Genomic DNA, 24,002 nt, shown 5'->3' with positions numbered 1-24,002 from the left:
AAAATGTGAAAAATATTATTAAATTTGAGAAAAACTGGGCTACACGCAATGTTCCTCAAAATGGCCTGTTGTGTCACCTCCTGTCAAACACATTGGATATTTTGAAATTCTGCTTTTTATGTTTAAAGAGCACATTCTTTCAGAATCTAAAGTGTTTTAACTCAGTTTGGTTGTGAAGTCATTGATTCAGTGTTAAATAAGCTAAGTTTTTCAGAGCCCATGTAACTTGTAATCTTGTTCTGATGACAACCATTTACATTCTGAAATCTATAACTATATTTCAAACTGTGACAGCTTTATACCACACAATTTTGGCACAACTGTCTCCTCCTTATAATTTCAAAAGCCTTCACAGCCTAGAAAGTTGATGTCTGTAAATTACTTTATAATCAGTGGGCTCTGCCAGACATGGAGGAATTATGTAAATTAATACACCCATAGCAAATAAACTTTCAAAGACTTAGGTATTTTTACTTATAATAGTCAACTATTTTTAGTAATTGATTCGTTTTAAATATATATTATTTATTACGTTTAAATAATATATTGTCAACCTTTTTTTAATTTTAAACTTTTTATTGAAAATGACTATAGCCAAAGTAAAATTGAATAAGACTATATTTATCCAAGTATTCTTTAGTATGCATATTTCAAAACATCATGTTGTGCACATAAATACATATAATTTTTGCTTGTCAATTAAAAAATAAATTTCAAAAAATTTTAGAGACTGATGCTGAGAATATAGGAATGACAAAAATATAACTCTGACTTCATAAGTGTTTACAGTGTAGTGAAGGAACCCAGATAAGTAAGAGGTAAGAAAAAATTTGGTAAGTGCTGAGAAGCACATAATGGTGATATCCAAATTTGTCCATTAAAGACAAGGCTCTGAAATACTTTTCATATACTTAATTTTCATGCTAGGTCAGACTTTGAAGCTTATAAAAGCATAATGATCTGAATGCCCCCAGGCAAACTAAAACTTTCCCAGACAAGTCTGATGTAAGCTGAATGGACATTCAGTAATGCTTATCCTCTACAATATGGGATGGGGAAGGAGACCATAAGATTACAGAATGTGACCTTACTGCTTTATTTTTATCTTCTTTCGACCACTTTAAAGCTTCTAACATGTTTCCGTATGTTATTTCATTTCATCCCTGTAATGACTCAATGAAAGAGATATCACTCCATTTCTCGTTTTTAAAATGAAGCCTAGTAAAGTTAAGTAAATTGGCCAATATGACGTACGTAGAAACTGACAGTAGCTGGACTTTAACCTTTTCACTCTTCTGATGCTGATTCTCTTGGTTTGAAATGTCAGGACTAAATAAAGATTCATTTATTTTTTAAATGAAGAAACTTACATCTCAAAAAGATGAATGATATATCCAATTCACATCCCTGCATTTTAGGAAAAAACATCTGTATTTAGATAAGAAACACTGGGAGAAATTATCTGGCCTGCTAACTCAACTGCATAGAAACAATGTCTTGGATGGACCACTGGATGTGACTGGCATCAAAAGACCTGGGTTCTGTGTTCTGCTGGATTGCAAGTTATTTGTGGAAGATTGAGCACAATCGTTGCTTTTCTATCTATCTACCTACCTACCTACCTATCTATCCATATCTATCTATCTATCTATCTATCTATCTATCTATCTATCTATCTGTGTCTGTCTACCTACCTATGGAGACAGAGTCTCGCTCTGTTGCCCAGGCTGGCTGGCGTGATCTCGGCTCACTGCAACCTCCACCTCCCAGGTTCAAGAGATTCTCATGACTCGGTCTTCTGAGTAGCTGGGATTACAGGCATGCACCACCATGCCTGGCCATTGCTTTTTCTTTTACAGAATGTCTATTAACTTCACTTGCTAGAAGAGGGGATGGGGCACCAGGTGGTGATTGTTAGCTTTTCCTGTAAGACAAGATGGAAGAGCTACACTCCAGGAGGGCACAAATAGAGAGATGAATGGTTATAGAGGGTTCTACAACATCTGTTATCCAAAAAGAGACCAGAATCTAGGAATTTAAAAGAACTACTTTCAGAAATTTCTGGAACATTTGTACATCTTTGTGATTGTCAGTTTAATCATCCAGGCCTCTTCTTGGGTAGCTATTGTCAATAAAATCATTATGTATAAAAAGGGATAAGTTTGTATTTCAAAAGCAGTAAGGAAATGGAGCTTTCTGTAATTCTTAATGTCCAAGATAAAGGTGTCAGCACGGTTGGTTCCTTCTGAGGGCTGTGGGGGAGGATCTGTTCTATGCCTCTCTTCTTTCTTCCTGTGGTTTGCTAACGATCTCTGGTGTGCCTTGGCTTGTAGAACATCGCTCTGATCTCTGCCTTCATCTTCACATGGCATTCTCCTTTTGTGTGTGTGTGTGTGTGTGTGTGTGTGTGTGTGTGTGTGTGTGTGTGTGTCCAACCTTTCCCTTTTTATAAGGACACTCATCATACAGGATTTGAACCCATTCTAATGACCTCAACTTAATTAATTATATTTACAATGATACTACTTTCAAATAAGGTGATAATCTGAGGTATTGGAGGTTAAGAATTCAACTTATAGATTTTGAGGGGATTATGACAAATCTAACCATAACATATTCACTTAGCTGAGCAAATTACTGCACAGGTACTTGACAAATTTCACAGTCAGGTTTCCACCAGAGAAACTGAACAAATAGGAGTGTGTGTGTGTGTGTGTGTGTGTGTGTGAGCACACGTGTGCCTGTGTGTGCATGTGCATGTGAGTGGAGAGAGAGATAGAGAGAGAGATTGATTTGTTGCAAGGAATTTTAATGTGATTGTGAGGGCTAAATAGGTAAGTCCAAAATCCACAGGACAGGCCATTGGAAGGACAATTTGGAAAGACTTTGGCAGGAGCCGATGTCCACCAGGGAGATTTCTTCTTCCTCAGGGAAGCATCAGTTCTGTTCTTAAGGCCTTTGAGCTGATTAGAACAGGCTCACCGAGATCATCCAGGATCATCCCCTTAACATAAAGCCAACTGATTGTAGGTGTTAAGCACATCTACAAAACACTTTTACAGCAACGCCTCGATTAATATTTAACTGGATAATTGAGCACTACAGCCTAGCCAAGTTAACACATAAAACCAACCATCTCATAAATAACAAGGAAGTGGGCAAGGAGTACATACTGTATTATATCTTGAATTCAAATGAACTGAAGGAAACAATCTTGGATATATTATGAAGCATCCGTTGGCTGACTGGTTCCTATTTGAGGGGCTAGGTGTGCACAGTTTTCCTGCTCCTTTGCCACAGCCCAGCACCATTGGTGTATTCCTCCTTTCACCGCCACCTGAACCTCCTCCCTTCCAGTGTGCATCATGGAGCTCCAGCTTCATTCATCCCATTCAATCCTGTGAGCTCTAAAGAAAAAAATGCCCAAAGCAATTTTCACCCCATCACACACTGGTAATCATTTTATTTTTCTGATTATGTTTCCCTCTCTCTTTCAGCCCTTTGGTAAATTACGCAGGACCCTTTTTTCTCATTCTCTCTTTTTCTGTCTCTCTGTGTGTCTATGCTAAGTGCCAGCTGTCATTGCTTGGCAGATAATTACCATTTTACAAACAGTATTTAGGGAAATGACATCAGTTTCTGAATGTAGGGCTGTCATAGCTTATTCACGGGGCTTTCCTCTGTTAACCACCTTCTCTGTGTGCAGGCAGGGTGGAATCAGTGGGGAGTACGGGGAGGGGACAAGGGAAGACTTCTCTGCTCCAAGCTTTTGGAAAACAATTGCATCCCATTTGTCACTGTTAGTCTGACAAGCCTTATTTCACCACTCCCAAATTCNATTATCAATCATAACTGCAGCTGTATGAAAGTACAAATTATATAAAAACACTTACATGACTGTTTTAGTTGTTCGTCTGCTTTTTGTGGATAAATAAATGAATGCTTGCATGAGTTCAGTGGACTAGCGCTCCCATTTGCAATATTTAATGCAAAGCTGGCTGGTAGAAAGGCAGAAGCAGCTGATATCTGTCCTGGATGGTAGCATCAGTTGAGCGATGTGGGGCTTACTCTCTTTTAATGTTCTCAATTGTTCTATTGAGCAAAAAGCTCCTAAAATATTATGAGGTACAAACTATAATAGTTTAAATTTCTTAAAGTAGTTCAATAATCTAACTTCCGTCATGCTGGTAAAAAATCCTGTTAAATGCATAACTTCAATTAGTTACAAGCAGGCTAAGAAAATGAGAAACCCATGTATTAACCTTAGTTTGAGAGTTGACTGGTGTCATGAAAGAGCACTAGATTTCAACTTAGGTAATCTGCATTCTATTCTGAGCCCTTAGTTAAGAAAGATAAGTCATTTGGACTATCCAGCCCTCAGTTTCTTACCATAAAATAATAATGATAACAACAACACTCTTTCTATGTGTCCGATACTCTTCTAAGTACAGATGCTTCTCAACTTATGATGGAGTTACATCCTGATGTAAGTTCAAAATACTGTAAGTTGCAAGTGCATTTAATAGACCTAACGTACTGAACATCATATCTGAGCCTCACCTACCTTAAATATACTCAGAACGCTCACATTAGCCTACAGCATGCTGTAGAGGATATGTTGTTTATCCTTGGGATCACATGGCTGGGAGCTGTGGCTCACTGCTGCTGCAGAGCATCACAAGATAGTATTCTACTGCATATTGGTAGTTTAGGAAAAGATCAAAATTGAAAGTACCGTTTCTACTGAATGCATATCACTTTTGCACCATAACAATGCTGAAAAATCCTAAGTCAAACCATCATAAGTCAGGCCATCTGTACTTTATTTATGTTAATTAGTTACCACTATATGTTATGAATATATTCTATTATCCATATTTTACAAACCAGGAAGTAAAAACACAGGGAGGTTTACTGAGTTAGATGTTCAGGTCTTTGGCTACAGTAGGGTATGACTAGTTCAGTGTTTTCAACAAGCAGATAAATTGATGGGAGTGGTATAAGAGATCTTGCATATTAGTTGTCTGAGAATACTGTAACATTAGGTAGCTTGCCTGTATCTCCCACCTGGCATCTCTGTGATCCATTCTGTATTCTTCCCCAAGTGAAGTATCCCCTAAGAGTCAGGAAGGCTATAGAATTTGGAAGTACTTACCAGGTTGATAACTACTGACCTAGATGGTTCCTGGCCTTTCTGAGACCCAAGGAAAAAGATTCTATCCCGGTAGAAAAATGGGCTGAATAGCTAATGCTTTGTGAAGTTAAATTACAATTTTTATTGAATCAGAGAAGTGATCTGAATGAACAAGTATTGTGAGTTCAAGCTTGTGGCAAGTCATTTGGTGCATTTTTACGGTAGGAAATCATAAGCAGTTTCTGACTAATTAATTGCCAATTTTCCTACAAAGATCTCTTTAGTAAGAACAGTCCCTTAGTGTGTAAAGCTGCAGCCATAGTGGCCAGGTTCCTCCTCGCTACAGCTGAAGATGCTCTTACCATTTTTGATTCTACTGGAATTCCACATTTGCTTTCATTCCTACAACATATCCTTTCTTCCCTTCCTATTTCCCCTTTCTTCACTGCTACTTATGTATAGCCAGAATTGCATCAAGGGTAGACATGTTTCTGTCACTGTAGCTACAACTGAGAATGAGTTTGATATAGAATAAATCTGATACGCTTGGCTTAGGCTTTATGATTTTATAAATATTATGACTTAGTGATGCGATATTAAATCAGATTGTATGGGTAGAACGGCAATCCCAAGGAAGCCCCTGGTTTGGTGGACGAAACACAGACCTGTTAGACCTGGGAGACTTCCTTTTAAATGCTGACTCTGCCAATGTTCGGTCACACAGCATTAAGAAAATCATGTAATGTTAACTTTCCTCATTCATAAAATGGAGATAATAATAATTTCTCTGCAGTATTGTTATGACAAAAAGAAAATATGCCACACGTATGTTGAAATCTTGTGCATGGTAACCATTATTATCGATTGTGCTCTTATAAAATTACTTCTATGAGAAACTGTAGATCCACATCCCAATAAACAACTTTCTCTCATAGTATTTGTATTTTTTTTTTAATTTTCAAAATTATTTGTAGATTACTACAAAACATTCCCCTTTAATTTTATATTTATGAGTAACAGATAAAAACAGGAAATAATTTATACTTAGCAACTAAGCTAAATACAGTGATTCAGAGTTTATATTTATTCTACATAAAAATAAGTCACATTTCACATTCTGGTAGATATTTGGTGAAATGACCACACTAGACATAAACATACACAAACACACATACACACATGCATGCAGGGACACACAGATACACACACACACCCTGTGCTAAAACAAGGCTGTCCTAAATCATTCCATTTATGGCCTATCTTAATGCAACTTTTCTCTGTTCTTGATGTAAAGTTTTCATTTAGCATCACTTTTTTTTTTTTTTTAATCGCATCAACTGAAGAGCAAAGAGTTTCATACATTTGGAGAGAAGAGCTTTATTTCTTATAAAGGGTTGCAGCCTGCAGGGTGGCCATTCTCACAGGCTGGGAAGCACAGCCTCCAGGCCAAAAGCCAGAAACAGGCACTTCCCTTTTTTCTTTTTCTTTTCCTTTTTTTTGTTTTTTGTTTGTTTGTTTGTCTTTCTGCGACAGGGTCTTACTCTGTTGCCCAGGCCAGAGCGCAGTGGTGTAAGGCTCACTGCAGCCTTGACTTCCCAGGCCTCAGCCTCCTACGTTGTAGGAGCTACACGCGGGCACCACCATGACCAGCTAATTTTTGTATATTTTGCAAAGACAGAATCTCACCATGTTGCCCAGGCTGGTATCAAACTCCTAGGCTCAAGTAGTCTCCCCGCCCAGGTCTTCCAAAGTGCTGGGATTCCAGGCGTGAGCCACAGTGCTTAGTCCACTTCCCATTTTTCTATTAGATCACAAAAGCAAAGAAAACGGCTCCACAACAAACAAACACACACACACTCTCAGCTATCGTTTGACACTTAGAACCTAGGAAAATGGAGATAGCCCACAAATAGGCTTTTCTAAACTTTTTCCATTAACAGGTAAACAGGTGTGGGTTTATCAGATTAGCTAGTTATATGAAAGTGTTGAAATGTGAGGCAGTTAAAAAAAAAGGAGGGGAATTGGGCATAAAAAAAAGGATTAGCACAGAATACAAACTGCCTTCCCTTGCACTCATGCCTCGGGTAGTGAGAGAGACTGCCAGCGTGAGCCTAGTGCGTTAGACATTTATTATCCACTGATTCAAATTTTCTCTTTATCACTTTTCATATTATTAATATATGGCTCAATAACAGAAGGTCACAAGGTGTTTTGGCTAAAAATATTCCCTCTGATAAAACAAGTCATTCATGTGCTGATGAAATATTTTATTCGGTAGATAGAGGTTTTACGCTAATGCTGTGACTGCAGGGGAAATGAGATATAAAAATAAAGTTATTATTTATTTATAGTCCACCTTGTTCTACAGAAGATATGGAATAAAAACTAAGGTAATTATCCTATTATGCAAGCAAAAGCAACAAAAAGTAAATAATCCAAATTTTATGAAACTAAGCTTTATATATGTATTTACACATACACATTAATCTATATATCTCTCTATACACACATATTTATATTTTAAACTTAAAATTTTGGGTTTGTATTTCATACACTTAGTTTAGAAGTAATAAAATTAGATAAAGAAGAACTACTAATGAGATGATAAATTATTTTCTGTGATTTGAAGTAGAACATTTATGTAAAAAGATGGCAGAGATAATGTTACAGTAGGGTGGGGAAATTTTAGGGTGGAAGAACCGTTTATCTTGGCCAGGTATGGTGGCTCACACCTGTAATCTCAGCACTTTGGGAGGCTGAGGCGAATGAATCATTTGAGGTCAGGAATTCAAGATTAACCTGGCCAACATGGTGAAACCCTGTCTCTACTAAAAAAAAAAAAAAAAAAAAAAAAATCCAGAAATTTACAGAAATATTAGCCAGGCAGTAGTGGTGTGCACCTGTAATCCCAGCTACTCAGGATGCTGAGCCAAGAGGCAGGAGAATTGCTTGAGCCTGCGACGCGGAGGTTGCGGTGAGCTGAGATGTTGCCACTGCACTCCAGCCTGGGCAGCAAAGTCAGACCTTGTCTCAAAAAACAAACAAAAAAAAGAGTTCATTTTTTCTTCCTCTTCCTCTCAAGATTCACAGGCATTATGACCTTACACTCTAGATGCCCACTGCCCAATACAGTAATCACTTGCTACATGTGACTAATGGGCTGTTGAAATGTGGTTAGTCCAGCTGAGATGTACTATAACTGTAATATGCATACCACATTTCTTCATCTTGTATAAAAATGTAAAATAGCTCATTAATGTTTTTATTAATTATATATTAGAATAATATTATATATATATTAAGTAAAATATGCTTATGTAAATTAATTTACCTGCTTATTTTTACTTTTTATAAAATGCGGCTAACAGGGTCTTAAAAATTACATATGTCCCTTTCATTTATTGCTTGCATTATGTTCCAATTGGAGAGTATTAGACTAGACATGCAGTTCTAAGCACAGAATTCCATAAAGGGTCATAAGCAAATGATGGAGTTAAAGAGAATTAGAACATTCCTGTTGTGGATTTGGTGTGGGCAAGCTTCTAGCTTGATGGTAGAGTGGAAATAAATTTCCTCACTGTTATCATACTGATCTAATTAGTGAAAACACTTTGACGAGCTCCGGGGCCCATAGTGAGACTCATTGAAGAGGATGAAAGTGATTGTTGTTCCTTTCCTACTGCACTGGGCATCTCCACAAAGGTTAAAGGTAAGTGCAGCAAGTCATTCCACCTCTAGCTTCTACTTCCTACGTTAGATGGTTTTTACTGTGCTGAAATACGATTATGTTTGTGTGTTATTGTAAATTTCTGGCTGCGTTTGGGACACAATTACATTATTTAGTGGAGATGCAAGATATTTTTTTTCCTGTACCAGATCTGCCATTGCTTGCTAGGTAGGTCACTTATCCTCTCTGAGCCTCAACTTCCTCATGTGTTCCAGACTCTAACATTTGATGATTCTGTGAAGCACATTGGGGTAGTTTTGTGCTCACTTGTAACTTACTCTCTGCCTGGTTCAGTGCAAGAACCTATACCTGAATTTTCCCACCTACCTATTTTCTGCTTGTTCTACATCTGAAAACCACAAAGACAGTGGGAATCTAATTCACTCAGAGCTTTTATGGTTGAGGAAAACATATCTAGTAGTCTCTTGTTAGCCCCCAGTTCCCATTCTCCAAACTAGGCCTCAACTGGTTGCTATAGCAACGCAAGCCCTGGAAACTTGGTATGTCTTCTTTAATACATCTTACTTTGAGAAACCTATAAAAACAATATTTCTATGTGATGCCAGTATCCAATTCATTTTAATTTAAGGCTGATGCCAGTTAGAAAAGAAAGAGCCATCAAAATAATATTAAATACACACACAGACGCGCACACACACACACACACACACACACACACACACACACAGGCACACACACCCCTTTAGGAAACAAGGCCCTAGATACAGTAAAAAGTCAGAAAGGAACAGCTATATTAGAGAAATACCTGCAGAGCTGTCAATCTACAAGTGTCTGGCAGTGGGAAATTTTCTTGGCAAAGAGAAAAATCGAGAGATTTAAAGATTCTATTGAAATTCACACTGTGAATTGCCATTTCCCACAAAGGCCTCTTAAGCTGAGACAGTGAATGAACACAAGCCTCCCTAACTGGACCAGTGCTGACAGACTTGGTACCACTCTTCACATTCCAGCTGCCTCTCCTGTTAGCCACTGAGTGTGTGGGATCCTCAAAGGCCTGGGGAGAGGCAGGCAGAAGGTTTGTTCAGGGCCTTGTGAACTCCTGGCTGGGCTACAAGCTAAGATGTTCACTCAATCAGATTCCCTCTGTGCTTCAAAAAACTAAGAATAATAAAACAGATTTCAAAATCGCTTTAGAATTTAAAATCTAGTATATCTTCCGTGTGAGTTTTATGCACATCTGATACTCCCTTTCTTTAATCATCTTTCCCCAGCATTCAGATACCACTGGTGGATTGACCAGCAAGGTTGTTCTTTGTAGCTAATGCCACCTGAGTGTCTTGTTTTTATTGTTTTTCTCATCAATTCTGTATTTTCAACTCTCACCTGATTCCCTTCACACACACACCCTTTGAGGTTTCATCTTTTGTTGGCTTTGATATATGTCTTTTCACTCCTATTTTGTTGTTCACAGTGTATATGAAAGAACTAGATTGAGAACCCAATCGAGAACAGATCTGGGTTCTGTGTCTTGATTTTCTGCATTCTCTATCCATGACCTTGCAAAAGAGTGCTTTTTTTCTTTCTCCCTCTGCTCAAGATTTAGGAAAGATTGATGCAATCTAAGTGATTATATCTGAGATGGTAGTGAAATTGGGCAGGACTGAGTCTTTGCAGAGAGTCCCCTCATTTGGGATTAGAAGACCTGGTTACTATTACTAGCCTCAAACCAAAATGAAGGACATGCTAGCAGTTGAAATAATATAAGAATGAATATATAAACTTTGTTACTACGATAGAGATTAAATTTAAGGGAGAATTATAAATAATATGTGTAGATAGATTTAGATATATATATAATTTGTCTAGCATTTATGTAAGATTTTATACACATATCATTGTTAATGCTTTGGTAGGTATTATTAAAAGACACTGTTTAAAATATAGCTATACTTTAAAGCCTCTCATCTGCTTGGCCAGAGTTTTTTTATTGAGGCTGAAAACTGGCAAGTATAATAATCCATGGCCCCAGGAAAAGGCAGATATGGCAAGTATCAGGGCTTTGTAGATTCTTACTTAGTGAGGTACTCCATGAAGAGCTCTAAGCCAGTCTCCCTTAGCAGCACTCTAGAGCTTCAGAGCAGAAAGACATCCCTGGAGACAGACGTGTCTTACTGGTTATAGATTATGTCAAGATGTGCGTAGCCCACCCAACAGTTGCTGGAGGAATCGCCAGCTACTTCCCTCCACAAGAACAAATTACAAACACTCTAGAGACTTAATTTTTTTTTCTGTCATGCTTACTGAAAGGAAAGCAACATCCTGCTCAATATCAATAGTTCTGTGCAAAATCTCTCCCTTTTGAAATCATTTTGAAAGTACAGAAGTTAAGTTTGTGTATATAGCAGACCTAATTATTTCCTTTTGCACTGTGATTGTTGAAGCATCTCATTTTTGGAATAGATATGCCTCTAAACAGTTGTCTCTAAAGTGAGTTTGCCAATCCTATATATGAAATATTATTTTTCTCATTATGTATCATTTAAATTAAGTTTAATTCAGCAAACATTTGCTGAGGGCCTATTATATGCCCAGTACTGTGCTTAATGTATAGGTTTTGGAGATGAATGAGCTGCAGCTGTTGCCTTCAAGAAGCTAGCAATCTAGCTAGTGAATCAGACCTCTCAGAAATTAACTCTGGAAGAATGTGAGGCATGTTATAATGGTTGGATGAAAAAAATATAGAAGCAAAAAGTGAAGAGTAATTAATTATCCTTGGATGGGTCAGGGAAAGCTTCACAAAAATGAACTGGATCTGGGCTTTCAAAGATGTTGTAAGATTTTTCTTAAGAGTGAAAAGTTAGAGAAGTGCAGTCCAGGCAAAAAGAGTGCAGATCAGAAGTCAAAGACAAGTTGTAGAGAGTGTTCATAGAATGGAAAAATTATAAAAAAGAAAAAAGTTCTGTGCCTGGACCGTATGGTAGAGGATTAGCAGAATAGTGGAAAAGTACTACATGTACTAAAAGTACTAATGCGTCCTGTTAGCTGGTACCAAATGAATCTTTTAAGATGGGAGATGTCATATTAGATTGTTTTTAGAAACATAACTCTGATGGCATATGGAGAAAGCACCAGGTGAGGGAAAGACTGAAACCAGAGAAACTAATTTGTAGTGATGGTGTGGATCTAAGCTAAAAACAGGAATGGTAGTGGGAATGAAGACCGGAGAATGAAAGGCAAGAGCCATTTTAGAAGCAGTGTAGAGAGGACCTGGTGACTGGTTTTGTGAGTAAAAGAGAGACAGGCAAGGAGCAACTTCTTCAAGATTTCCTGACTAGAATGACTGGGAGGATGACAACTTTTTGACAGAAATTTAAAACGCTGGAGGATAGAATAATCGGAGAGAAAAGACACTTATTCTAGCGATGGATATTTGCAGTTTGAGAAGTTTGTGAAACACCCGAGTAAGAAGTCCAGTAAGAAGGTATGGAATTCATGAGAAAAGTCAGGACTAAAGACACACGTTTTTAAATCATCAGCATCAGCATGTAGGTGAGAGTTGCGACTCTGGTAACAAATGGCATTACTAAGGATGATCTTCGCATAAGGTAAAAAGTGATAAAGACATCCAGACCTCTGGTGTATACACCACCCTTTAAGGAGCAGGTAGAGGAGGAGGGAATATGATGTAAGACAATAAGCATAAATATAAAAACTCAGAAGAAGTATGATTATGGAAGCCAGTTAAGGAGAGCATATCACAAAACTAGAATGCAAGGGATGTGGAGTTTGTTTTGTATTTTGTTGGATCAACCTAGATAACCAAAGCAGTGCAAATTCAGGGGAGGGGAATGGCTCAGGAGCATCCAATTATGGCTTCTGTTTTTCAATCTATCCCTTGTTCTCTGTGGGATCTTAGAAAATTGCTTAACCTTTCTGAGCCTCAGTTTTCTCTTCTGTAAAGAAGAGTTTGTTATGGATATGATTTTTTTTTAATCTACGTAAGACACCAGGAATAGGTGGCATACAATGAAGGCGTTGACAAATGATAGTTCCTCCCAGTACCAAGCAAACAGCAGAGGTCATGGTGTGAAGCAGGTAAGTCTGAGCATCCTGGTCAGGGAAGTATTGCAGCAAGAATCCTGGTGGGAAACCTAAGCTGTTGGGGTTTCAGGAAAAGGCAGTTAGCTAGAAAGGCTGCTGCTTTTGCTCATAGCTGCAGAGGGTACCTTCTGGTCAGTCTGTTCTCAGAAATTGGGACATTTGTTGACCTTATGAGCCAGAGTGCATGGTTATGTCAGTACCTGCAAAAGTTATTGAATAAGGCAGCAGATATGACGGAGACACTAAGTGCTTCGTATGGGGCTAGGTACTAAGGACACAGTGAAGTTAAGGAGTTAAGGCAATGCTCTGCCCTTGAAGAACTTAGGAGCTAGTAAAGATGTGAATACAGAAAACAATTAGGAAATTATACTATGCCCAGTGGTGAGATACTATAGGGAATTAGGAATGTGGAGTAGTCAAGTGAGAAATAGGAAGTATCTGAAGGCTACCTTATACTTGAAGAAGACAATTTTCAAAAGTTCAGAAGGAAAGGTCTGTGCCTCGCCAACTCAGCGACATTAAAATGGAAGACCAAATAGGAGAGTTCTGAAATTCATATTCTATACCTACAATCACAAATCCCAGTGAGGCAGAAAATGAAGGCACCAAAAGAAACCAAAATGGCAGATTACGCTTTAGAAGGCACTATTTCCAGTTTACCTGTCAGAACCTTCTTTTACCCTGATACAAGGTCCAGCCGCCTTGAGTTTTCCTCTCTACAAAGATTCGGAGGCAATGAGCCTTGTGCAGTTCTGAATAAGCCTGAGTGGGTGCAGCTAAGGGAGACTAGCGTTTCACAGTGCACTTTACAGCACTTGGGAACAGGAAGGACATTTACATCACATGGGAAGCAGACCCACAGCCCTGCCACTGGGTGCTCAGACCTACTGAAAGCAAGATGCCAGGCAGGCCACCTTGAATACCCCCTGTGTCAACTCATCTATGAGGTCCTGAAGTCACTGAGGATAAATTTAGTCCCCATTTTATGACACAAGTATCCGCGTGTCAGATCCCCAGGATTGATGAGGCCTATGAGGATAAGCAAATGTAGATGCCCCTAGAGCGAGAAAATGAGGAGATGAAGCAAGCAATAGTTAGAAGCTTTGCTTCATAACATGCTAATTCTGCTACTTTAGAAAAGCTTGTCCACTTTTTCAACACTCACTTTCTTCATTGTGTCTTTTCTTATGTAAAACTTCATCATGGGTTTGTGTAAGGGTGAAAAAAAAATATTTGAAGGTACCTAGCATAGAGCTTGGCATATGGTAGGTGCTTAACAAATATTCATTGACTCTGAATCTGAAATAATGTTTCCAAGACCTTGCTGTGCTGACATTTGCTGTCTGGCTCATGTGTCCATCTGAAATGCCAATGAATCCCAAATTTCAATTTCCAGCCTAGACTTCTCTCTGACATCCAGATTTATATATTTCACTGCCTACTTAATATCTCTGTTGGGTTGTCTCCATAAATGCTTCAGACTTCAAATATCAAAACCTGAACTTCCGATCTTCCCCCTAAACCTTTTTGTTCCTTATCTGCTCCCATCATATTTGGTGGCAAGTCTCTCCTTACAGTTGTCTGCCCCTAACGTCTCAGAATGGCCTGGCTCCTCTCTTCCCCTCACACCCTACGTGTGAGAGAGCCCACAATATCTTGTGGCTCTCCCTTCAGTGTATGTCCAGGATTTGATCACCTCTCTGTACTTTTACTGATAGAATCTTTGTCAGAGCTACTGTGAACACTAGTCTGTAGTACTTCGAGGTCTTCCTAAGGAGGTTGTTGGCTTCCTATAGTTATTCTCAGCAGCGCAGCCAGAGCGATTCAATGAAACCTGTAAGGCGCGGTGGCTCAAGCCTGCAATCCCAGCACTTTGGGAGGCCGAGGCGGGTGGATCACGAGGTCAAGAGATCGAGACCATCCTGGTCAACATGGTGAAACCCCGTCTCTACTAAAAATACAAAAAATTAGCTGGGCATGGTGGTGCGTGCCTGTAATCCCAGCTACACTGGAGGCTGAGGCAGGAGAATTGCCTGAACCCAGGAGGCGGAGGTTGCGGTGAGCCGAGATCGCGCCGTTGCACTCCAGCCCGGGTAACATGAGTGAAACTCCGTCTCAAAAAAAAAAAAAAAAAAGAATATGGATTAATCATTTCAGGTCATAACGCAAGCTCATGAATGTGTGCCCTTTTTCTGCTTTCTTTTTGTCATTTGGTGAAGATTTTCTATAAGTGAATAGAGAGAAAGATGGAAGCCAAAGTAGTATGGGTGAGATTTGAGAAAAGGGGTAACATAACTACAACTGAATGTTGCAGAAATTTAAGAGGCATGAAGGCTAAAAAAGAATCACTGAATTTGGCCATTATGGAGTTACTAATGACATTGAAGAACGCAATCTCAAAGGAGAAGTAAATGTTTACAGGCTATGTGATCAGAAATAGAAAAATGAACTATTGGTAAATTGTGTAGCTAGTTTGGTGGTGAAGGGCAATGGCAAAAATGTGATAACAGTTCAAACATTCCCTGAATGAGCAATCACCAGTCTTCATAAAAATTGTGACTATGGATAAATGCCAGGAGGTCAGAACTCTCCAGGCTTGGCCTGCTACCCCATGCTCCAGAGGATTTTATCTTTGTTTTATTCTGCTCTTGTTGTGTTTTTATGCCTTGGTGGCTGTCTGCATGTGGTTCAGTCTGCATGTGTTTTGGTTCATCCCTCAAATTACCTTCTTCCATTTTGTGTGACCTGTTACAAATTGAGTATTTCTTGTTCAAAATGCTTGGGAGCAGAAATATTTCTGATTTCAATTTTTTTTTTAATTTTGTAAAACTGCACTATACATAAACATTCCCTAATCCAAGGATCCAAAATCTAAAATACTGCAGTGAGCATTTCCTTTGAACATGTCAGTTCTCAAAAAGTTTCTGATTTTAGAGCATTTCAAATTTGAGATTTTAGAATTAGGGATAATCAACCTGTATTAGGTCCACCCACCATGCTTCACTTAATTCCACACCTCAGTACCTGTAACTAATGCAGGCACTCAGGACTTCAGCCCTTTCCCAATGCCTTAGACTCCTGCTCTTGGGATAATTCAGTCAGGTGGGGAATAAAATAAGTATTTATATTTTATCTTTTGAGAAAGTGAAGGCCAAAGAAAGTACCTAGGAAAACCGGACAAAATGAAGATGCAGGAAACAGCAAGTTATTGATAGAAGATGACAGAGGAAGTGGGGGATGGGATCAGGAATGCAGGTAGAAAATGCACTTTTCCCAGGTGAGAAATTTAGTTCATTCTGACATTTGAGCATAAATGCCAGAATATACCTGCAGCAGGTAAGGCAGCTCATGATGACTCCTTGGCTAAATCTACAGGGTCCCTCCAGCTGCCAGACCACTTCTTCAGGACAATACGCCTAATGATTTGGCTCTTCTCTTTCACTCTCTCTCCTTCCAAATACCTGACTCAAGCTTGCCTGGTTGTACTATGGCTCAGCTTGTTCTTCTAATTGGAAGCAGGATGTTACCAAAGTCCCAGGTCCCCCAACACAGACATCTTTTGTACTTTGTGTTTGCTATGCCGTTAGTGGCAGCTTCAAGCTGAGGCAAAGGCATTCAAGAGTCACTGTTCCTCTCCTAGAAATATTTTAAACCTGGGCAGAGGTGAGATTATGATATCTTTTTTCCCTACCCCCAAAGCAAAGGCTTCTTTTCACAGGAACTGAGCTTCAGACAAAGAAAACTAAACAAAGAACAACAATAACTCCCCTTGGCAGCTACTCCCGGGACCATTTTAGTGCCAGGCCATTATCTAAAGCTTCCTGTGATTATAAAATAGCTTTCGAGTTGAAATCTTTTTTCATATTTCTCTTCTTTCATTAAGTGGTTGTTGCTGCCAATATAATTTTTGCTCTGGACACACTTCTACAAAAGACACTTGAGCTTCCTTGTCCTCTTCTCTCAGTGAGCACTTCCAGTAAATGCCATAATTAAAATGCAGAAATTAGTCTCATCAGACATGATCATATCTCAAGATTCAAGTTCAAAGGCATTATGCTTTGAGAATTAGAAAGTCTTTTTCTTACTGTTATGTATTTATCAAATTTTTGTTGCGATTTATAGCTTACATCAAAATACAAGCCTCACCACATTGTAAGCAACTTTGAACGAGATTAACATTTTATTTTTTGGAATGCCCACAATATTTTATGTATAGTAGATTTCTAGTATTGGATCGAATATTTGTTTCATTCATAGAAAAGATCTACTTCTCCTGAGAATTCCTTCAAGCATTGGCTGTCCCATCGATAAAGTCTAGTGACCCTGGCCATGCAACTACTTTTCTTTGCTCTGCACTGTTGTGCTTCACTGGATACAGAAGCCTTCCTAACATGGCAAAGGTGCCCCATTTGACTAAGTTCTTTATTAGCTTACATGCAATTGGACGTTTGTTGCTGTCTTTTGAGAGGCAATGCTATTGCCATGAAACCTCAGTGCAATATTGAATCAATATAAACTCTGCATTTGCTGAATTTATAGTTCCAGTTGCGCGTTTGTGATAATAAAGACACTGAGCTCTTGGAAATGCTTTAGACTCTTGATTCTGTTCTAATAGTTGTGAGGTGGACGATTACTGGCAGAGTCATTTTTCATTTTCTCTGTGAAAATAGAATAGAGGAAGGACAACTTTATGGAAGTATGCTGTAGAATAAATGCAGGAAACATCAAGGACAATTAAGGTAACAGGATATGTTCAAGGTATGGCAAGATAAAAAGTGGAAGATGAATAGAGATTCTGCAGAAATAGGCACAGAACTCTCAGTTGAGCCAAAATACTTCACATATGGTGCTTCCGAGTGGTCAAAAAAAAGTTTTCTTTCATAAAATTTTCCAAATATCAAATATTAGAGAAAATGTAAGAGGTCTGACAAAGGTATTTCTCACATTTCACAATTCAGAGCTCTAGTTAAGTTTGTGACCACAGCATTAAAACAAAATATTTGTTTAGAAAATTAATGCTTTAAACAAGACTATTAGGGAAACTTTTGTAAATTATTGTAAAAATGGTATATAAGGATTTTAACATATTCATAAAATGGAAATTCAACTCCTAATTATAAATTAGTCTTCCCTATACAATAAACCAAATTCAAGTGAGATCTGTAATTTGAAAATACTTTAGTAGTCATTAGTTTAATTATTATGACTTCTTCTAGACCAAAACTGCCTTTCATTTTAAGAACATGTCTAATTTAGACATGATCTGATTTTGATGAGCTTCCTCTCCTGAGGTCAAATTCATGATTCTTAACTTTTTTCCCCATCATCATCAACTTAATTATCAATTAATACTTATCAATGTCACTGACATCCATGTCATTGTTCATTTGCTTACCAAAGAGAACTTGATATGGCTCATCACATTTAAAACTGATTTCAGATCATGTGCAGATATTAAGGGTTCTTAATTGATGTTGAGTATTGAATTTTTCTATTTTTTCAATGTGGTATTAATTGGAAGAGATTTCTTTTGTGGCTTCTCCCTAACCCTTTGGCATTTAAAAATAAGATTATTAACTTTTAAAACATTTATGTATCTGTGTTCTGTTCAGTTATACAGCATCATAGGTAGGTAGGTAGGTAGGTAGGTAGGTAGGTAGATAGATAGATAGATAGATAGGTTTAAGGCTGTTTTTTTATATATGAAATTTCAATGTGTAATTTTTTTAAAATTGGGTTATATTTACACAATGGTATACTATGCAGCAATGAGAACAATTTATGACTACATGCAATAATGTTAATTAATTGTGAAACATAATATTGAACAAAATAGCACCGGATACGGTGGCTCACGCCTGTAATCCCAGCACTTTGGGAGGCTGAGGCAGGGTGGATCATGAGGTCAGGAGATCCAGACCATCCCGGCCAACGTGGTGAAACCCCATCTCTACTAAAAATACAAAAAAATTAGGCGTGGTGATGCGTGCCTGTAATCCCAGCGACTCGGGAGGCTGAGGCAAGAGAATCACTTGAACTAGGGAGTCAGAGGTTGCAGTGAGCCGAGAATGAGCCACTGCACTCCAGCCTGGATGACAGAGTGAGACTCCATCTCAAAAAAGAAAAAAAATAATGAGCAAAATAAGCCAGCTTCTACTTCTTTTAAGCACATACAAGACAAAATTAATATATGCTGCTGGAAGTCAGAAGAGAAGGATAATGACTGTAAGAAAACATGAGGGAGATTCTGAGTGAGGTAATGTGCTGTTTCCATATAGGTATTAATTCAAATAGATATGTCAAATTTGTGAGAATTCATCAAGTGGTATAATTATGATCTTTGCACTTTTGTGTATATTATGCTTTGAGGAAACCATTTAAAATGTAATTTTAGTAGAAATATAAAGATTTCTGATCCTGTAGCCTCAGTCAGGTCCCTTAGAACTTTATTCAGTTGCTGCTGGGAATCAGAAAAATAAGAAGTAAAATACAATTTTTAAATGTGTTTTCATGTGTCTGGAGACTTGTTAGAGAAAATAGTTTATACATCTAATAGATGTTGTGAAGCAAAAATAGAAATACATTCCAATTGTCTCTCGCCATCAAACCTCGATTATTTTGACCTCTCTCCTCTAAAATTAGGTTATATCCCCTCAAATATGCATCTTTTCTATTAAAATATATTCACTAAGAAAAATGTAATTATCAGATTTAATTAATATTTCCTCATTACTCTTGAAGAATCGAGACAATTCATTGGTTTGAAAAGAAAAAATACCTTACATAAATATAATTAACATAGTTAAATAGACATAAGCTTATCATTTACAATCGTATTTCATATGCCTATAACCTGTTATACATCAAACTTGGTTTTGACCTAATTCCACCCTTGGTTTGGTATTTGTTTTTAATTCCAAGCATCATAAATTATTCTTTTACATGACCACATTTATTGAGTTCTCTTTACTTAGGGGATAAGGCTGGGTTGGGCAGTTTGAAGACCAAAGCTTTTATTTAGAGATGATAGAGCAAGGACTACGGAGAAACGGCCATACTACCAGCTAATCACACATATTTCTGTACCAGTGTCCTGTCTCTGAGAGCACCGTTGAAGAAAGACCTAGCTAAATTGGTTAAATAAGTGCACTCAAAGAGAGAATATTTGACATTTGCTCCTGGTTGCTAGCCCCCAAAATTACTTTAAATTTTAAATAGGGCACAGAATATCAAACAGATGATTTTCCACAGATTCTTCACTCAGATATGCTAACTTAGGGGATGCTACACTTGTCATTTAGCTCAGAGAGGCTGCTTCCCAATAAGATTTGCTCTGTACCCGAGCTACAAGGCCTTCATTCAAGCCTCTACACATTTCCACCTATGCTCAAGGGGGATTAAGTAAGAAACCTGCAAATAGCCTGTAATCCCCAAGTCTATCTATAATCTCTATATGCAAAAGCCCACATTTAAGATCACTTCAAGAATTAGAATACTTGTGTCTCTTTGGTAGTATATCCATTGTGTTGATTGGTTGGTTGGTTTTCCATGAAGTAATAATATTAAATTAATATTACCAACAAATTTAAAAAAATATGAATAACGATATAATTACTATGTTTTAGTTAAATGGCAGCCATTTAGAAGCAATGGGCCTATATCAGAATCATAGCTCCCGATCCAGACCTGAAATCTTATAAATACATGAAGATGTCTTATTGAAAAGAAAGTTTCTATTTCAAATATATTGATATTGATTTTTTGCTATTAAATTTGTTATTAAAATTTAGCTATTTTCCTAGTAGAAACAAATAAATGTCCATAAGACACATGAAATAATAATACAGTTTCATAAATTGCAAAGACTTAGGTCTATCTGTTGTCTTAAACTTTCAGCTATTCAATGATTTTGCATCTATATAATTTAAACATTTAAAATGTAATTTTAGTAGAAATATAAAGATTTCTGATCCTGTAGCCTGTCAGGTCCCTTAGGTGTTATCCAAGTTTCTGACAGAATTTAAATGTTTTCTTCTATGCAAGTGAATTTTCCTCCTATTTGGGTCAACTATGCTATCAGTATCTCAAATAAAGCAAAATGAAAAAGTCAAAAAAGGAAAAGATGATTATTTATTATTTTATTTCTTCCTTGATAGTTTATTATCTAGGCCAACCTCAGGAGGGAATTAGAAGTAGGTCCAGCCTTCTTGAGGTCTGATTTTTCTGTAATTACACAGCCTTTATCCTTGGTTCTAGGTGCAACTCTGAGACTCTCACTTAAGGCTCAGGCAGTCCTCCATGTTTCTTATATTGCTTGACTTGCATAAAACCACTGTGTGGTGTGAGAAGGTTATAAGAAACATGTCAATTTAAAAAATAAAATTGCTTTTTCGCAACGGGTTTGCTGCCAGAACGTGGGTATCGTGAAAACTACCCCTAAAAGCCAAAATGGGAAAGGAAAAGACTCTTATCAACATTGTTATCATTGGACATCTAGATCCAGGCAAGTCCACCATTACTGGCCATCTAATCTACAAATGCAGTGGCATGGACAAAAGAACCTTCGAAAGATTTGAAAAGGAGGCTGCTAAGATGGGAAAGGGCTTCTTCAAGTATGACTGGGTGGTGGATAAGCTGAAAGCTGAGCATGAACGTGGTATCACCATTGATATCTCCTTGTGGAAATTCAAGACCAGCAAGTACTACGTGACTATCATTGATGCCCCAGGACACAGAGACTTCATCAAAAACATGATTACAGGGACATCTCAGGCTGACTGTGCTGTCCTGATTGTCGCTGCTGGTGTTGGTGAATTTGAAGCTGGTATCTCCAAGAACGGGCAGACCCGAGAGCATGCCCTCCTGGCTTACACACTAGGTGTGAAACAACTAACTGTTGGTGTTAACAAAATGGATTCCACTGAACCACCCTACAGCCAGAAGAGATATGAGGAAATCGTTAAGGAAGTCAGCACTTACATTAAGAAAATTGGCCTCAACCCTGACACAGTAGCATTTGTGCCAATTTCTGGTTGGAATGGTGACAGCATGCTGGAGCCAAGTGCTAACATGCCTTGGTTCAAGGGTTGGAAAGTCACCCATAAGGATGGCAATGCCAGTGGAACCTGCTGCTTGAGTCTCCGGACTGCATCCTACCACCAACTCGTCCAACTAACAAGCCCTTGCGCCTGCCTCTCCAGGATGTCTATAAAATTGGTGGTATTGGTACCGTTCCTGTTGGCCGAGTGGAGACTGGTGTTCTCAAACCTGGTATGGTGGTCACCTTTGCTCCAGTCAATGTTATAACTGAAGTGAAATCTGTTGAAATGCACCATGAAGCTTTGAGTGAAGCTCTTCCTGGGGACAATGTGGGCTTCAATGTCAAGAATGTGTCTGTCAAGGATGTTCATCGTGGCAACATTGCTGGTGACAGCAAGAACAACCCACCAATGGAAGCAGCTGACTTCACTGCTCCGGTGATTATCCTGAACCATCCAGGCCAAATCAGGGCTGGCTATGCCCCCGTACTGGATTGCCACACAGCTCACATTGCCTGCAAGTTTGCTGAGCTGAATGAAAAGATTGATCGCCGTTCTGGTAAAAAGCTGGAAGATGGCCCTAAATTCTTGAAGTCTGGTGATGCTGCCATCGTTGATATGGTTCTTGGCTAGCCCATGTGTGTTGAGAGCTTCTCAGACTATCCACCTCTCAGTCGCTTTGCTGTTTGTGATACGAGACAGACAGTCGCCGTGGGTGTCAACAAAGCAGTGGACAAGAAGGCCGCTGGAGCTGGCAAGGTCACCGAGTCTGCCCAGAAAGCTCAGAAGCCTAAATGAATATTATCCCTAATACCTGCCACCTCAGTCTTAATCAGTGGTGGAGGAAGAACGGTCTCAGAACTGTTTGTTTCAATTGGCCATTTAAGTTTAGTAGTAAAAGACTGGTTAATGATAACAATGCATCGTAAAACCTTCAGAAGGAAAGGAAAATGTTTTGTGGACCACTTTGGTTTTCTTTTTTGCTTGCGGCAGTTTTAAGTTATCAGTTTTTAAAATCAGTACTTTTTAATGGAAACAACTTGACCAAAAATTTGTCACAGAATTTTGAGGCCCATTAAAAAAGTTTAATGAGAAAACAAAAATAAATAAAAATAAATAAATAATAAAATTAAAAACTGTAAAAAAAAAAAAACTTAAGAAACATAACACCTATTAAAGTGCTACCTCAAAACACCTCCCTGATGGGTATATTAATGTGGTCTTATGATACCAATGGTTTAAACAAATAATTTTAAACCAAGTTTTAGGTACCTTAAGAACTAATAGAAAAATATTTATAATTCAGGAAACTTTTCAAGCCACAGAGATCCCATCGTGTAGATAGCTGGATTCTGCCCATGGCTACAGCCAATCCAGTTTATTAAAAATTTAATCTTAATCGTATTCATCATCATTAAATCTAGCAATTGGCCAATATATTTAAATGAAACAAATTTTGAAGATTTAGGAAGCAATGACAGTTCATGACACCAAGAATAATATTTGCAGTTTAAGAAAATTTGTGTCCATCCAATTTACAGGGAATAAAATTGTCATTAGTCAGATTATTTCATATAAAGTATTTTATGTCATCCTGAACCCAAAGACTTGCAGTGGCTTAATAGAGAAAATAAATTAAGGGTTTATCGTTAACAAATGAAAACATTATTTCAGTCTCTTAATGAGTCCTTTGCATAAATTGAGATTTCAGTGAGACCCTATCTTTAAGAATATAAAATATACTTTTTAAGTATTCCCCTGTGAAATGTTTTTGACATGTATTCTGGATGGGCTGATTGCTAGACTAATGCTTGTGTGGGAAGAATGGCATATGTTTCACCTGTTCATTTCTCAGAGATTTCCATTTTGACTTTCTCTCTTATGCTCTGGTTAATGGGTTCTTAAAATAAAGTGGTACCCATTTTGCTTTATTTAATTTCTTTAAGAGTGTGTTCCATTCCTTCTCTATTTCCAGTTCAAAGGCAGCACAGAGTCTTAATAAACTTTAAATGTATTTGGGTAGCTAATAAATTTAATTATC

At 38.0% G+C, this 24,002-nt stretch overlaps 1 pseudogene across 1 annotated transcript; it reads left to right on the top strand.

Annotated features, from left to right (window-relative positions):
* The first annotated feature begins 21,313 nt into the window (after positions 1–21,313).
* On the top strand, positions 21,314–23,058 carry LOC108314583 (annotated as a pseudogene). Its single transcript, XR_001829550.2, has one exon. The product of XR_001829550.2 is annotated as an elongation factor 1-alpha 1-like (transcript).
* Positions 23,059–24,002: the final 944 nt, after the last annotated feature.

This window comes from Cebus imitator, unplaced genomic scaffold (assembly GCF_001604975.1).
Source record: "Cebus imitator isolate Cc_AM_T3 unplaced genomic scaffold, Cebus_imitator-1.0 Scaffold157, whole genome shotgun sequence".
NCBI lineage: Eukaryota > Metazoa > Chordata > Mammalia > Primates > Cebidae > Cebus > Cebus imitator.
This window is presented reverse-complemented; position numbering and strand designations above follow the sequence as displayed.